This window comes from Triturus cristatus, chromosome 4_2, assembly GCF_964204655.1.
Source record: "Triturus cristatus chromosome 4_2, aTriCri1.1, whole genome shotgun sequence".
In the NCBI taxonomy this organism is placed as follows: domain Eukaryota; kingdom Metazoa; phylum Chordata; class Amphibia; order Caudata; family Salamandridae; genus Triturus; species Triturus cristatus.
In genome coordinates, this window is record NC_140586.1 from 218201552 (window position 1) to 218218117 (window position 16566).

Genomic DNA, 16566 nt, shown 5'->3' on the forward strand with positions numbered 1-16566 from the left:
TTTGGCATGGCCTTACTCCTTGGCCTCTCTTCTCCCTGTGCAGAGGCCATTGCTCCTGCACACCGGTCCTGGGCTCTTCTTCTGGTGCTGTTAGGGTCCTGGGGGCAGTCAGGGGGTCTCTCCTCCTCCACCCTCGTGGTCTCTGAGAGGGTGGATTCAGCAGGGAGCTGTCTTCACTGGCTCCCTGCGCCAGCCTTTCGCCTTGCTCTCCTCCTTGGCCTCTCTGCGCACTGGTCCTGGGCTCTTCTAATGGTGCTGTTAGGGTCCTGGGGGCAGTCAGGGGGTCTCTCCTTTCAACTGCCCATTGCGCCAGGCTCCAGCACCTTCAGCCTCAGCAGACCACACCCCAGAGAGAGCTTCTCTTCCTGTGCAAGCACTTTTTAAAAGTTGAGTAGGGGGCTGGCAGGAAGTCTCTGTTGGTCCTATCAAACAGCGACACATCACGTCCCTGCCCCTGCTCCCTCCTTCTTGTCCAGCCTCTGGGCTTGTTCAAAATGGCGTCGTCCAGGGTCTCTGGCCACATGTCTCTGAAGCCTCTTCCCCCACGTTGCCTTCCCTCCTTGGTGCAGCCTGGTGCCTGGCACCCAGTGACAGCTGCTAATGGATGAGCCTGTAGCCCCACCCATCTTCTCTCCATGGAGAGGAGGCCCTCACTTGTGGAAGAAAGGTTATCAATCCATCCAGCTGAGGTCAGCCCTCAGCCTGGGTCTGGTCATGGCTGGCTCAGAGAAATATGACAGTTCTGGATGACCCAAAAGCAGTACAAATATGACTTTGGACTCTGCAGAATACTTATTTTCACATCCTCTACTGTGGACTTAAGCGCGTGTCTGGAATCTGTAGGCCTAATGGAAGTTAATATAGCCCAAGGCTCCACATTCCCATAGGGGAATAATGAAGTAAAAGAACAGTAAGACACACTGACTTTCCCTGGCATGTTTCTTTCCAGTGTATGAAGCCTATTCCATGTCACCACCCAATACTGCATAAGTCCTGCAACACCATTCACTTTGTAGCTGCTCCTGGGCTGCGCACGCTAGGAATCTCCCCTGCGCAGCCCGTACACGTGTGCACACGCATGTACACATGTGTCTGCATGTAACCAGCCCGGTGTCCCTTACTCCAGCTGCTGCGCAGTGGTCTGGTCAAGCCAGGGGAACACCAGTAAAATCCCCATGTAGTCTCTTACATCCTGAGTTCACTGTGGGTGAGTCCCAACTTATGAGGCTCCCCACAGTAAAAGCTCAACAATTAGGTGCTCAAAAAGCGAAACATCCGGGCTGCCCATAGTGTCAGAACCACCTTCTAACACTCACCAAGCCCACTGGTACCTGGCGCAGGGGCTGCTCGAGGTTGGCATAGGAGACGCCCGCTGCCAGCAGGGCTGGGAGAGGAGGGAGAAGCAGCCACGGAACCCGATTCAGTGCCAGCCAGCCACACTGTGAATCAAACGATCAAGGCCTTCTCCAGTGAGGGCGGAGCATCTTCTCTTCCCAAAAATATTTTCCAGAGCACCAACGCCAAGCAAGCCACGCTTCTGGGAAGAGTCGATGGTGCCACGCCCTGCCTCTGCTGATCCCAGTCACTAAGGACCATCGAGGTGAGCAGCAGCGGAGGCAGGGGAAGCGAGGCTGCAGAGCTTGGGGGGAGTGGGGTGCCTGACAGCGCCACCCCCTGCCTTATCGAGCAATTCAGGCTGTGGAGGAGCATCTGTGCAAGCGGCAGGGCAGGTGGAGCGAGGCTGAGGGCCCAACTCCAAGCCAGGCGAGGTCAGTGCGAGGTGACTGCCCCACCGAGTACAGCGCATCAGGCAGGGGGAACACGCGCTGGCGTGCGGCCTGCCAGGAACAAGCTCATTTCAAGGCCCTGCCTTCTCCACCCGTCCAGGTTAAGGAGAGAGGAGTAGTTAAAGGGACTGTCCTTCACGTCGCAAAACAATAAGTAGGGGAACAATGTCCTAAGCTGCAGGCACAGGGGAACTGGAAGTCGAGAACTGCAAGTCATCGCCGAAGCCCTCATTGCAGGTCACCAAGGTCAGCATTCAGAGCAAGGTGACAAAGGGTGTCTGCAAAAGGAGGTCTAGCCCAAAGGATACGGGTTGGTGCATAAGGAGAGCAGCAGCACCCCGCTGAACCCTACAACAAGGGCGAGGGTACCGCAGGGAGCTACACAAGAGGCTGGGGACAGCCCAATCAGAGGGTCAATCGACCCAGCCTCGCACAGCAAGTTGCATTCAGGCTGTCAAGCCACTATCAAAGAGCATGGAGAGCCAGAGCGCGGGGGAACAGCCAGGAGAGCTTGGAGAACTCATGCGACAGATCAGGGCGGCATCCGAGGTGCACAGAATGAGCTAGCTGCACTCAAACCTGGACAAGGACGCCGGTGAAAGGCCGAGCAATCAGCAAAAGGATTTCCAGCAGCCGGTCAGCAACCAGAAAGTGACAGAGACCCTCCAGGAAAGCACCAAAGAAGGCAGAGGCAAAGAAAGGGCACAAGAGGTCTGAACCCCCGCCTGCAGCCATCCCAGGGATGGCGGATGCTACAGCGAAGCCAGAAACACAGAAACAAGTGGTGAGCATGTTGGAGGAATAGTACAGGAACGTTTAAAATCTATTGCCCCTTTGTTGTTCAATGGCTTAAGCGCACAGGGTCAGGGCATAACGGACATACAGCCACAGGGGGGATATTGAGGCTCCCATGGCACCTGGTGGAACCAGGTTGCTCGCGACTGGAGAGCTTGCAAGGGCAGCAGGACGGAGGGCAGCAGGACGGGTGCACAGTGAAGTCAATAGACCATGGTGATTAAATGGCCAGGGGTATGCAGGTGATAGGTGGGGGACTAGTGTCCCCTATAGCAGCATGGGGCAGCGCAGGCTGGGCGGGCAACCCGACACGAGCAGGACAAGCCCCAGAGGCATATGCAAGGCCATCACCTGGGCAGCCATCAATGATCACTAGGACTACCAGGTTGGTAAGTCTCATTCCTTAAACAGTAAAAGAAAGGATATGGAGGAAGAATTTCATTGACATTTTTTCCATTATTAGAGATACAGTTGGAGGGGTTGGATCTGACCATATGCGATAAAAAAGAGGAAGATAGGAGAAGGGAGAGAAAAGAGAGGAATTTTGACAACTTGTTGGATGCATTCAGAATTATGGCATGCATTATTGTAGAACAATTTCCACACTGTGCAGCTGACCTCTGGCTGTATGAATCCAACATACATGGGGCACATAGGCCATTCCCAGGGGACGTATGTTAAAATACGATAAAGGGTTCAGATTAGAAATGCAGACACACCCCGAAATGGAATGGAACGAGGAGGATGGGTCAGATTTCATCCACATAATGATGGTAGCAATGAAGGTCAGGACATTGACTGGGAAGCGCAACCAGCCCTTTCGAACGCCCCCATAAGGGTAGGAGCAATTCATACCATAGACAAAAATCACACAGCAGCTGGAAACCTCCATCGACCAACGGCCGGCGGCCATCTATTGGAAATACAAATCCACATGAGGAGCCTCTGGCAAATTTCAACACAGTTCAGTCTGCGGGGGGAAACCCAGCATCAGGTTGCAGGCTCAACAAACAGCGAGGGGAGAAAAAAAGAGAAGAAGAAGAAGAAGAAGCACTAGTACAGACCCAGGTAATGTGGGGGGACAAAAAGAAAGGAGCAGTTTCCGGTTAGCCAGATCCCCCAATCAACACACAGATTCCACAATAAAAAAGATGCAGCCCTGTTAGTGAAGGGTTTTGAGAAGGGGTTTGTAATTCCATTCGAGGGTCTCCTACCCAAATGCAGTGTAAAGAATTTGAAATCAGCTCTGGGACACCCACAGGTGGTTCACCCAAAAATTAAAAAAGAGAAGAAACTAGGAAGGATCAAGGGCCCCCTGCCAAAGGGATTGGTGATCTCTCCCCTGGGTGTGGTACCGAAGAAAGAGATTGGCCAGTTCAGGCCATTCATCACCTATCATTCTCCGAGGGCCTGTTGATTTATGACGTGATCAGTCCAGGGTATGCTCAGTGGGTTATGCAACAGTGGACGATGCCGTTGAGTTAGTAAGGACAAAGGGTCGGGGAGCCATCATGGTAAAAGCCGACATCGAGTCAGCGTTCTGCCTCTTCCCGGTGCACCCGGCAAGTTTACATTTACTAGGTTTCCAATGGGAGGGGTAACCTACCTTTACAAGGCAATGTCAATGGGGTGCTCTATGTCCTTTGCATATTTTGAACAATTTAGCACCTTCTTAGAGTGGGCCTTACATGACCGCCACCCCCAAGAAGGCAAACTGCATTACCTCGATGACTTCCTGTCTGTAGGACAGGCCAGGTCTGCGGAGTGCAGGGACACACTGGCTGTGTTCCAAGACCTAGCTGGGGACTTGCGAGTAACCCTAGCGGTTTAGAAAACAGTGGGCCCCACATCCAAACTCACATTCTTGGGGATAGAGCTAGACTTGGTGGCAAGAATCTCCAGACTGCCTGAGGACAAGGTGAAGGATTCAGGGAGGAGATAAGGGCTATGTGCGGATGGGAGAAGGCAACCCCCTGTGAGCTGCATAGGCTGATCGGTAAGCTCAACTTCGCAACCAGAGTAATCCCAGCGGGCAGGGTTTTTGCCAGGCGCTTAACGCAGCTAACGGCCGGGCTCACGGCGAAACACCACCACGTCAGGCTGGGAGCCTGGCTCAAGCGAGACCTGGTCATGTGGGACACATTCCTGGCAGACTTTATTGGGCTACTTATATGGAGAGAGGGCTGGTTAACAGCCAGACAGATAGCCCTGTTCATGGATGCAGCAGGCAGCATAGGGTTTGGGGCAGTTCTGGGAAATAAGTGGTGTACAGAGCAGTGGCCAAGAAACTGGCATGAGCTGGGTATCACCATCAACATCACGTTCATAGACCTATTTCCGATTGTGGTGGCGCTTGCTGTCTGGAAAAGGAAACTGAGGAACATGAAGCTAACACATTGGTCAGACAACAAAGGGGTAGTGCAGGCGATCAACAAGGGCACAGCCAGGTGCCCTGACATACTGAGATTAATACGTCACTTGGTTCAATTGCAGCTGGAGGGGAACATTGAGCTGAAGGCACGCCACGTACGCAGTGGCAGACGCTCTTTCACAAGCACAGATAAGCAGATTCAGGGAATTGGCCCCAGGTGTGGAATGGAAGATGACCCCCTTCAAAGAGGATTTATAGGCCCTGGCAGGATGGAATTGTCGGTACTAGTTAAACAGGCCCTCACCCCGGGAGCGGCCAAGCGCTACAAGAAATATGCAGGAACTGTGATGCAGGTAGGGGGGCTCCAGACACTGGGAGGTGCAGGGGAAACAACAAAGGCAGTGGACCCATTACATCAGGGCAGCAATGAAGGGAAGGGAGGCGCACAGAGGGAGAGAAACCTGACACTCGGCGGCCCATACACTTTAAGAAATTGACCCTACTCATGGACACACTGGGGGAGTTGGCAAGAGACACATTTGAAGTAACACTGTTCAGGGCTGCCTTCGCAACGGCATTCTTTGGGGCATTTAGGGTCAGTGAACTTGTGGCCCTAGCAAAAAGTGGCCCGGCTGTAAGATGCCTGCAGTCATCCAACATCAAATCAGGAGTGGCAAAGGTAGAGCTGCTGTTGAGAAGGTCAAAAACAGATCAGGCAGGCAGAGGAGCGCTGGTGTGGCTGGATAGAATCGACAACCCCAGTACTGCGCAGTCTACTGCCTCTTGGCCTACATGGCAATACCCCCCACAGGAGAGGGCCCACTATTCAAACACAGAGATGGGAATCTACTAAGTAAATTTCAGTTCACATCGGTCATGCGCCAGGCCATGGGCAGGACAGGGCTCCCATTGGCAGCCTTCGGATCACATTCCTTTAGGATTGGGGCAGTGACATCAGTAGCTCAGCTGGGGATGTCCGAGGCTGGGATCAAGACCGTGGCCAGATGGCGGTCCAATGTCTACAGGACATACATGAGGCCTCAGTTGTTGTGAAAGTAAATAATACGAAAATGAGGGGGGTGAAGTTCTGTCCACAGAGCGACGTGCCACCTGAAAATGTGATTGTTGTCTGAGCAGGGAGGTGCCCTCAGCTGGTATGGGTGGTAGGCCACTCATATGTATCTCGAATGCACACCTAGTGGCTGGGTGGCAGTCACAAGCAAAGGGGTAGGCCATTGGACACGTGTGTACGGTGGTGGGGCCGTCTGGGGATGAAATGGAACCAGCTTTCAGCAACTCCAGAGGAATTGCAGACTGCTGATGCATGGCAACCTAACGTCTTGGTAATTCTTCTGGGGGGGGGAATGACCTCACACAGCTGGGGAGGAAAGACCTCCTCCACGCCATCCAGTCGGACCTAACTGAGACAGCCAGGTGTTTCGGTAACACCACCATCATATGGTCCGAATTGATCACCAGGCTGGCTTGGCGAGGCGCTGAGTTGTATACGGCAGTGGAAAACTCAAGGAGGAAACTGAACATCGCTGTTAGCAGATTTTGCCGAATTAATGGCCTGGAGAGCATAAGGCACGGCTTTATAAAACCAGGGAGCCCAGAGCTTTACGCACAGGATGGGGTTTTCCTATCAGAGGAAGTGAAGCAAGTGTTTTGGGCCAACCTATGGAGAGCGATGGCATTGGCAGGATGCACATAAAAAGAAAAACAAATGTGTCGGGGGGAGCCACCAGGAGACGGAAGTCTCCCTTATGGGATGGCGGATAATAGGAGGTACAGTTGTTGGTTATGGAGGCACACTGGCAGGGCAGTGTGTAGGAAGAGGGCCACTCACTTGGGGATGCCTTACGGCAGGGTGAGTAGGCTGTAAAAGGGAGTCGCAAACGGAGACGGCACTCGCAGCCCAGACCCGCCGGTGGGCAGGGCACAAAAGGGACAAACAAGGTAGCGAGTTGGAGCCTAACTCCGGGGAGAGGCTACCCCCCCACGCAATCGGCGTGAAAACCAACAGAACACTTTATGACCCCAAAACCGGCATGAAATGATTTAGGACTACAAAAGGAGCGAAATAATGAACTGTTACAGGATGATTCAGGAACCTGTAAGCTGAGGATAATGATTTATGATAGTAATGTATGACAGTCCGTGACGATGATTTATGGCCAGGGTCATAAAGATATGACCAGGGCACTGTATTATAAGAGCTATTTTGTACGTCATACAAATAAATCTGAGGCCAACATCGACCGCAATAAAAAAAACGCGTGTTGGCTTCTTCATTGCATGTACATAAGTAAGGGTTGCACGCCATTTGGAGTGGGCACAGTGCAGGGGTTATCGCAGTGCCCGCCCCTGAAGGAGGTCTCACGGGCCGACGCCATAACAGCAGCCGAGGGCCCAAACAATCCAGTTTGAGCCGCTACAGCGTGCCCAGAGACAAAGGGGGGCTCGCCACCGCACCTAACCCCCAAGAGATAGCGCGTCAAAACATCTGGCCAATGGGGAGGCCAGGTAATGTTTTAAACCACCCAATGGGGGATGCCACCGCCGACTAAAATGGCAGCGGGGCTTATAATGCACCGCTCCACCAGCACAGCTCACTTTTTTCACCTCTGGGAGCTGGGGTGCAGTGACAACGATTATTCCAAGCCCCACCCACCCACACCTAAGGAACAGCATTGTCGCCGTGCTAGACTGCAGGCGAGGCAAATAAGAGGAGGTACAGTTGTTGGTGAGGGAGGCAAACCAGCAGGGTTACGTGTAGGAGGAGGGCCACTCAATGCCTTACGACAGGGTGAGTAGGCCGGAAAAGGGGGTAGCAAACGAAGATGGCACTCGTAGCCCAGACCCACAGGATAGCAAGGCACAAAATGGACAAACAAGATAGCGAGTTGGGGCCTAACTCCGGGGAGAGGCTACCCCCATATGCAATTGACATGAAAACCAACAGAACGCTTTATGAGCTCAAAACCGACAAGAAATGATTTATGACTACAAAAGGAGCGAAATAACGACTGTCAGCTATGATTTATGGCCAGGGTCATACAGTTATGACCAAGGCACTGTATTATAAGAGCTATTTTGTACATGCCATGCAAATAAAACTGTGGCCAACATTGACCACAATACAACAACGCGTGTTGGCTTCTTCATTGCATGTACATAAGTAAGGGTTGCAGCCATTTGGAGTGGGCACAATACAGGGATTGTTGTTGCAGAATCTTTAGTAACTTTTCCTCTGTTTGAGCTAGAAACACCTCTTTTGTTGCAAACTCCAGATTATGCAGCTAATGCTGGAGTGTGTGGCATACGTGGCAAATTCATAATTATGCAAAAAAGAATGCCATAGTCTCAAAATAGCAAAATTCCAGTGGCCCTGCAGATAATTCAACTGGTTTATAAGTAGACACAACTTCTCTAATATTGAAAATAAACAGACAATGCTGGTCTATGTTCCCTTTTTGTTTGGTATTTACTGTTGTCAAAATGAATGTTTAAAACGCTTAGTATATTATTTCTTAGGTCTGGTGGTTATTTAGTTGATCTAAGGCAGAGTTCGTGCAGTTATACAGGGGTCTGACCTGCAGTTACAGTACTGGGAACCAAAGAGAGCTTAGGAAATACCTCAAAAGTGACTTTCTACACCCTTTGCTATTCCAGTATCAGGACCCACAGACAGCTCCAACACAGCACCTCAATTCTAACCGATGTACCCCATACAATTGAGCACTGAAACCTGTACCCAGAGGCGGCAGGCACAGGTAAGTGTGGTGAGGCGGGGCAGGTCGCCGCAGGGAAGCAGTAGACTGACTATGGAATAGGTATAATTAAATGAATAATACCTTTCCCTCATCTGTTGACCCCCCCCCCCCATCCCCCGTGGCGCACTGCACCGCCTCACAGCGCTTACCTGTGCTGGCCACCGCTGCCTTTACCCAGTTATACCAGCTCACCACCAATTCTGTTAGCCCACATGACCCCCACCTCAAAGCGCTGCACTGGCTCCCTGTCAAAGAACGCCGCCATTTCATACTCTTCACCCACACCTACAAAGCCCTTCACAAAACGGGCACAGCCTACCTCAACCTGAGAGTAAACTTCCACCAGCCCACCAGAGGTCTGCGCTGCTCCTCCTGCCAGCAACCCTCATATCCTCATAAGCAGAAGCAGCGGCCGCGCTTTCTCCCAACTAGTCCCCAAACACTGGAACGACCTCCCCCTGCCTCTACGATCAGTACCGACCCTCCAGGAGTTCAGAAAGAAACTTAAAACCTGGCTCATCAACAAATAGCCTGGAGAAGCAGCCCCTCTCCGCAGCGGCGGGAGACCCCCACAGGTGATAAGCAGCGCTATATGAACCCCGTTTGATTACGTCCTATTATTCTAGTAAATGGGTCCACACACACCTTTGTCAGGACAACTCAAGGCTAACCAGTAGCATACCGTGCGAGTCCAGTCCTGAGGCCAACATTCTGACCTGTAACCACCACACAACTCTGCCTCCTCTCTCCTTAAGGTCTAAGACTATTTCACATCGAAATTCCCACAAGTGGCCCACTACATCCCCAGACAGTAAACCCCTCTTCCCGACACCCAGCCCTCCACTAGTCTTCAGGCAGCCTGTCAAGCCTCTTGAAACATGTTAATTGTGAGCCGGGTCGGAGAAGGCCTCGGCAATCCTCTTAACACACTTGCAATCATCGGCCTTTTGTTTTAATTGAATGAAATATTCCAAGTTGGCAGGGGGGAAAAGCGATAATAAGGCCGCTTTAATGAGGCGCTGGCGGCTGAACGGGGGCGCCTCGTTAATTCAGCGTTACAATTAAGAGGCACTTGTGGCTTGAAGGAGCCTCGCGCGGACTGGCCCCCTTCCTCGCCCACCGCCAGTGCAGAAGCGCGAGGCCGGCCAGGGGTACAAGGCAAACCTCACCGACGTACTTGATTTATCAAATGAGTTCGGGGACGGGATTTACAGCTTAAGTGGGCGCCACGGACTGCACGTTATTCTCAATTATTTACACTGCGCTCGACACAGGAGTAGCCGATCTGGGAGACAAGAGAACAGAGACAGAGGAAGCACTAGTCATTTGCTCAAGATCACACAGAGTTGAAACTTACCAAAAATCTATATAATTTTTTTTTTTTTTTAGAGTTTTTTGTTTTATTTTACTTATGACTATGAGTAATTGCCAACATAGTACATGGTATTGGCACTTCAGAACATCATACCCTACTTTTTCTACGTCTAAGACACAGGCGGTGTATGAATTACTGATATTTGTGTCATGACTTTCCACTCTCCAAGATCACCGCCCCAAAAAAATACTGCTATGGCTACTTAACATTTCTAATTAAAGACATGTGCCTATGCGTCAGCAACTTAAGGCAGTTGTGATCTACCAGAAAAACATGATCATGAATTTTGGGTACATGCAGTTAAGCAACGCCGTCAGCAGGATGTCAATGTTAGCCATATAGCACCAAAAATGCAATATAATAACTACTGACACACAATTTTGTAATCAATAAAAACGGAGCACTCGGATATTTCAAAGTATATTTATTTGTATCATGCAGCAAACCAAAGAGGTAAGTCCTCCTATATGAAAGTTATATTTGTATCAAATTAAATTTGTAGAATATGTATTTGGAAACCTTTTTACACAACAAATTCTCCAGACAAATAACAACGCAAATCCTTTCTAAAGTAAATGTCTCTAAAGACATCCACTCGGTGCAGTCTTTTTACGCAAAGCAAGCTGATGGGGCAGCCAGTTAAGCGCTACGTGCTTGTCTCCTTGTACGTACTGAAGATAACTTTTGGGATGATGCTAAAGTAGCGGAACGAGGAGGAGATTGACTGCTAGAACTGCTTGCAGGTGGGCACATTTATGCACTACTTGCTGTCTCAGAAATCCCTACTGAAACGCATGTGATTGTGCAGCTACGGAACAAGGCAACAGCCCTCTCCAAACATTGTTGTAAAATGTAGGACCTCTTGGGACAAGTAGATCTTCTATTTGCCCTTTGTTCAGCCAGGCCGAGCTGATGCTGTCTTTGTGCAGATCTCACATTTCGTCGTATTTGAACACAATGGCGACAAGAAGATCTTTGGTCTTGATGCTGAACCCTCACCAGCTGCTAGGGCTAGAGGCATCTTTTAGGTGTGGACCCAGTGTCTCCAGAGCACTTACATAGCCATATGACTGTGTCTGAAGATGACAAGGCTATATTCTCTCACACCACTCATCTATTATTTTCTAGAGTAGAGATTTCTGCATTGATGGTGGATGGAACAGATAGAATATCATCAGATGCCACTGGTTGTTGGAGATCCTCGTGCTTTATTCTGTCACCCCCATGTTCAGCCAAAGGTACATTATCTTCCTCCTCTTGCACTTCTGCTATTTTCCAATTACTTTGCAGCACTAGTGCTGAAAGGACAGACGTTGCCAAGTACATTGCTGTTTTTGTTGAGAGCCTAGATGATAGCTCATCTAGTGGTATTGGAACAACATTCACAGTGCTCATGCACTTGTAGGTGTTGGTAAGGTTTCAGGACCACCAGTGTCCCACAGTTTTATAGATGATGGCATTTAGGGCATGTTGCTGGTGGTGGTCGTGGTAGTGGGGGCATAGCTGGTTGAAGGTTGATCCCCCTACTCCACTGCAGTCTTCCCTGCAATGAGAAGGGGAGGATATAATATATTACATTTTTATTTATTTCAATTTAGAAATACATTTATTTAAAACGAATTAGTATTTGTACTTGTATTTAGGAATTTGTAGAATGCAGCGTACACCCAAAACAGTGGTTCTTAGTGCTAAAAAGACAAAATTGGTGCTAAAAAGACCAAATTATACTTTGCACAATTCAAGAAAAAAGAATGGTCCCAGAGACAAATCACCAATGTCAGTCATGTAATTTAGGGAAAAGCTATGGTTTCAAAACATTTCGAAATTTGCGAAACTTTGGTAAACAGCGTTTTAAAAGGGGTAGTGTTCCAGTGTCTAGCAGCAGCCACTGAAAAGTCTCTGCTGCTGATAATTCTGCAACAAAACTACGGAACTATTAACAATTTGTAGTTGACAGACCTTAGCATGCGCTTAGAAGTATACGAATTTAATCTGAAATGAAATGGTAAAACAGGTGAAATAGAGCGCATTTTGAACCAGAAACATTGATTTAAACAACATTTTTCCATTCATAGGAAGCCAATAAACTGTCAACAGGGCAGCAGTAACAAGACCTCAAGATTTAAGCCTAAATAGCATTCTGACAGCATAATACTGGATTAATTCTAATCTTTGAATTTGATGTAGAGGAAGTCCAAGAGAGATAGAATTGCAATATTCCAGTTGGAAGAATACACATTCATTCAGTATTTGCAACTTCTGTGTTGTGGTGAACAGATATAAAGTGTCCTTTAGGCAATTAGCTGAAAAAGACAAGACATAAATACAGTGGAGACTTCGTCTGACAGGGATAATGCACTGTCAAAGTTAACACTGCTGTTTCTAACACAAGATACCAGATGGGTCTAGTCCAAGTACGTCTGGCCAGAAGGGCAGATCCCAAAAGGGGAACGAGGAGGAGGGCTCAGGATTTCTCCATTCAGCTTTAGGTGATTGGAGCTCATCCAATGAAACATCTTGGTGAGACACTCATGAAGTTGGGCAGCAGGATTTTAGTCGTTGCTAGATATCCATACAACAATTTGAGATTTGTTTGGATATAGGCAGAAACTGAAACTGGAGAAGTCAATAAGGTAAGTTAATGGTACCATATACAATTTGAACAAAGAGTCGACAGAATAGAAACCTGTGGTGCACAGCAAAACCATGGTCGGAATGTGAATGTGCAAGATGGAAGGCAGATTTTTATAAACACCTTGGGACAAAAAGCCAGAGAAGGCCTTCAACTCCAAAATCCGGCAGTCAGGACACCAGGATTTCATAGTGGATGGTGTCAATGGCTGTCAAAAAATCCAACAGAAGAAAGGCTGCTGGAGCACTGATGCCTAAACAAAAACGTAGCTCATCTAAAACTGAAAGCACAATAATTTCTGTACTACGACCTGTGCAGAAACCCATCTGACAAAGGTGCGACAGATGATTGTCTTCCATAAAGGCCGAAAGTTGGTCAAACACTGTCCAGAGATGCTTTTTTCACAATGGAAATATGTATGCCTGTTTCCAAGATTCAGCTACTCCACCAGATATTAAGGAAGCATTTACCATAGTCTGAATCCAATTGGGTTCTTACAAAAAGTAGCAGTTCTGCAAGTTCAGTGGCACAGGGTCTCCTGGTAAATCATTTGCCTTGCTTGTCGAAATCGAAAATAGAGATTTTGGCATATCCAATAAGGAGAACTGGGAGAAAAACAACTTAGACTGATGACATAGCAGATTCAATAATCTTTATTGTTTATGGAAGCTAGAATATTAGTGATTTTGTTAATGAAGAAATCTGCCATTCGATTGCAACAATCCACTGCAGATTTCAATGAGGTAAAGATTGGGGGTCCTTGTAGATCTTTGATAACAGAAAAAATGCCTCTTGATGTAATTAGATGGTTTGAACATTTTTTTGCAAACAAACATTTCATTTGACTTTCCAGATTTCTTTTTTATAGTGGCAATATAATCAAAGCCATTTTTTCCTTGGACAAGAAATCATACTTTCTACGCCATTTGTGTTTCGCTGTTCTGTAAGATTTATTAAGAGTAGCTAATTCAAGGGAAAACAAGTTTCCTGTGATGCATGTATTTTTATTTGACTTCCTCGAATTTGTTGCCTTCCTAAAATCACACGAGTGACACAGTGATCTAACCAAGGGACGGCGATCCGAAAGAAAGCTTGGCGTAGACTAGAATTGGCTCAGAAAACGTCTAACACATGAGCTTTAGAATGGGTTGGAAGCGAATCATTAAGCTGCATATTAAATCAGTCCAATGCTTCCATGAAGTTCTTAACTCATGGTAAAATTGGCAGGTCCCAAAAAATATTAAGCCGCCTAACAATGTAACTTGCGAGTGGCTCACAAATGCATTTGCTAGAAAAGTGGCCAATACCTCCAGGGGACGATGGAGGTCTATGTACTAGAACAAAAGATCAGGAGCACTGATTCCAGCAAATAATTTTTACAGACAAGAACATTCAGGACAGAGACCCCCTAAGTGTGACACCCCTTTAATGCCATGTGATAATTGGGGAATACTAGCCTATTCCATAAGCTAAAAATGACATAAGTGTAGTGTATACCAAGCCAACACTTACCTGGCTCTTCCGCTCGTCCGTGTTCAGCTCCACTTTCAGTGCCCTCAGCAGTGGCAAGGTTCATTACCTTTAGCAGTAATTTCTTTACTGAATTTCAGTCTTGCATTTACACTGGTTTTGTGCAACAAATATTCCATCGACCAGGCCTCTTCTTTTACCACTTCCTCTGCCAAAACCCGCAATCCAGACTTACTGAATAACAATGTGTTTAGTCGTTCAAGAGCCATTGTATGAGGGCGATGCAACAAGTGCATTCTCCAAAATTTTGGGCAAGCAATGTGTTGCTACTGTATGCTCTTGCAGTTACACATTACATAGACCTGGGGGGGGCTGGTGCACGGCTAAAATAGCTGTTCATTGCTGAGCTCCACACAATCGCCAGTACAGTATACAGTCCAGGACACCTGAAATGTAGAAATAAACGCATATACAGGTAGCGAAATACTGTCGGCCCTCGGAGGTGTGCTTGGGAACCTCCATACCTCGTTTAAGGCAGTGCTTTCACGGATTCCAAGTCTCGCCGCCGAGTGTACCAAGATGGCAGTGTCGGATCGCTGCTCCAGTCCAGTGAGCTGCGTCATTGGTATGAAACGCTGATATGAGGCCGAGACGGACTTCACTCCAAGGAAGAACTTCATCATCACCCAGTAGTAATATAAATACTCTCCTTAGCGCTCTATTTACTTGTGTTATCAGCTCTCTTTGTCCTGGGGCACAGCTCCTCAACCTACCAAAATGGCGCCTCCGTAACTTTCAGTCAGACCCGTCTTTCACTGTCACCACCTTCATCTTTACGGTCCCTCCCGCTGCACATGCTCTAATGCAGGACATATAGACCTAAAGGTCCTTTAAATCTAGTGGTACAGTTTAGGACATTTATCCCCATTGGCTGGAATCCTGCGTTTATTTGCTGCAACAGACGCCTGTCATGCAACCAGCCCGGTACTCCTACTAAACCTCTTTTAGGAATCCGGTAGAGGTGGGCTAGTGACACATGGCCTAAGCACACTAGAGAAGTTTAGAAGAATAATATAGATTCAAGTGGCAGACAAACCAGTATACTCTGTGCCAAGTATGAGCAGAGCTGCGCTTAGCCTCAGTTACTGAATAAAGAACAGGGAGCCAATGTAACCCAATGAAACCAGTGGCATACAACTAAAACCAGTGGAGTCAGTGGAAACCAGTGAGCCCACTGAAGGCCAGGGTGAGCCAGTGGAAGCAAGTCCAACCGCAATCCAGCGAAAGTTCCTTGTAATCTCTCGATACCTGTGAAGAACACTAATACGCTCCAAGGCAAAGATCTGATATGCAAGCCTTCACTCACATGCTCTCTAGAACTCAGGAGCACAAGTGATACAACTGTAGGAATCTAATCTGCCCCTAACAAGTGCCATTGCTTGTTTTATTTTTGGATTTACTGAGAGTAATCTAGGCCCTGAACGCAGAGGTCAAAAAACTTGCTCCTGGCCTACAGTCAATAAATCAGCTGCTCACCTTGCTCGTTACTCTTCCTAAACAATCGCGATCAGTCTCTGAGGGACACATGGCGGAGGGTGCGAATGGAAACATGAAAGATAGAGACACTAAAGCGACCCTAAAACAGTCACAGCAATCCCCACCACTTCCAGAGTCCCCCATTAAATGTAACCCAGACCCTGCATCTAGCTTAGAGGCCATTCTGCTCAAACTCAATACTGTACATGACATTGCCCAGAGTACCAAAACAAATATTGATCTTCTTCAATTGGAAGTGGTGGCCATTCGCAAGGACTTTAAAGATATGTCAATAAGAATGTCCAATGCTGAGATCAGAATAAGTACGGTAGAAGAGTTCACAAACTCTCAAGCTAAGCAGATCCAAGGTCTTGAACGGTCCATTTCAGCTCTAAGGAGAGATCTCACTGATCAGGAGGACCGTAATCGAAGAAGCAATTTATGCATCTTTGGGTTACTGGAAGGAATTGAATCTTCTGCCCCATCAGTTGCTGATTTTCTGATTTCTTGAATTACGGAAGCCCTTCAGTTGTTTTTAAAAAGGACTTGATGATTGATAGAGCCCATAGGGTCCCAACGTTCAAACCCAAAAATATGACATACCCGAGTTCTTTGATCTTTAAGCCCCTGTGCCATCAACATACAGAGCAAATTTGGGCTCACATGAGGAAGATACGGTCGGTACAGGGGCGTGATCACAAAATCTCCATTTCGAAGAACTATGCCAGGCGCACAGTCATTAGTCGCAAAGGTTTTCTATATCTACAGAAAAGACTGTTGGATCTGGGTATTCCGTTCACTTTATCAGGTACCTCGAAATTTCA

At 48.0% G+C, this 16566-nt stretch overlaps 1 long non-coding RNA gene across 1 annotated transcript in view; it reads right to left on the reverse strand.

Annotated features, from left to right (window-relative positions):
- Positions 1-10511: 10511 nt before the first annotated feature.
- Positions 10512-16566, reverse strand: part of LOC146833434 (uncharacterized) — a 73196-nt gene continuing 67141 nt past the window's right edge. The window contains exon 2 of the long non-coding RNA XR_014960238.1: positions 10512-11647. This is a non-coding gene — a long non-coding RNA (uncharacterized LOC146833434). The remainder of the gene's footprint in view (positions 11648-16566) is intronic.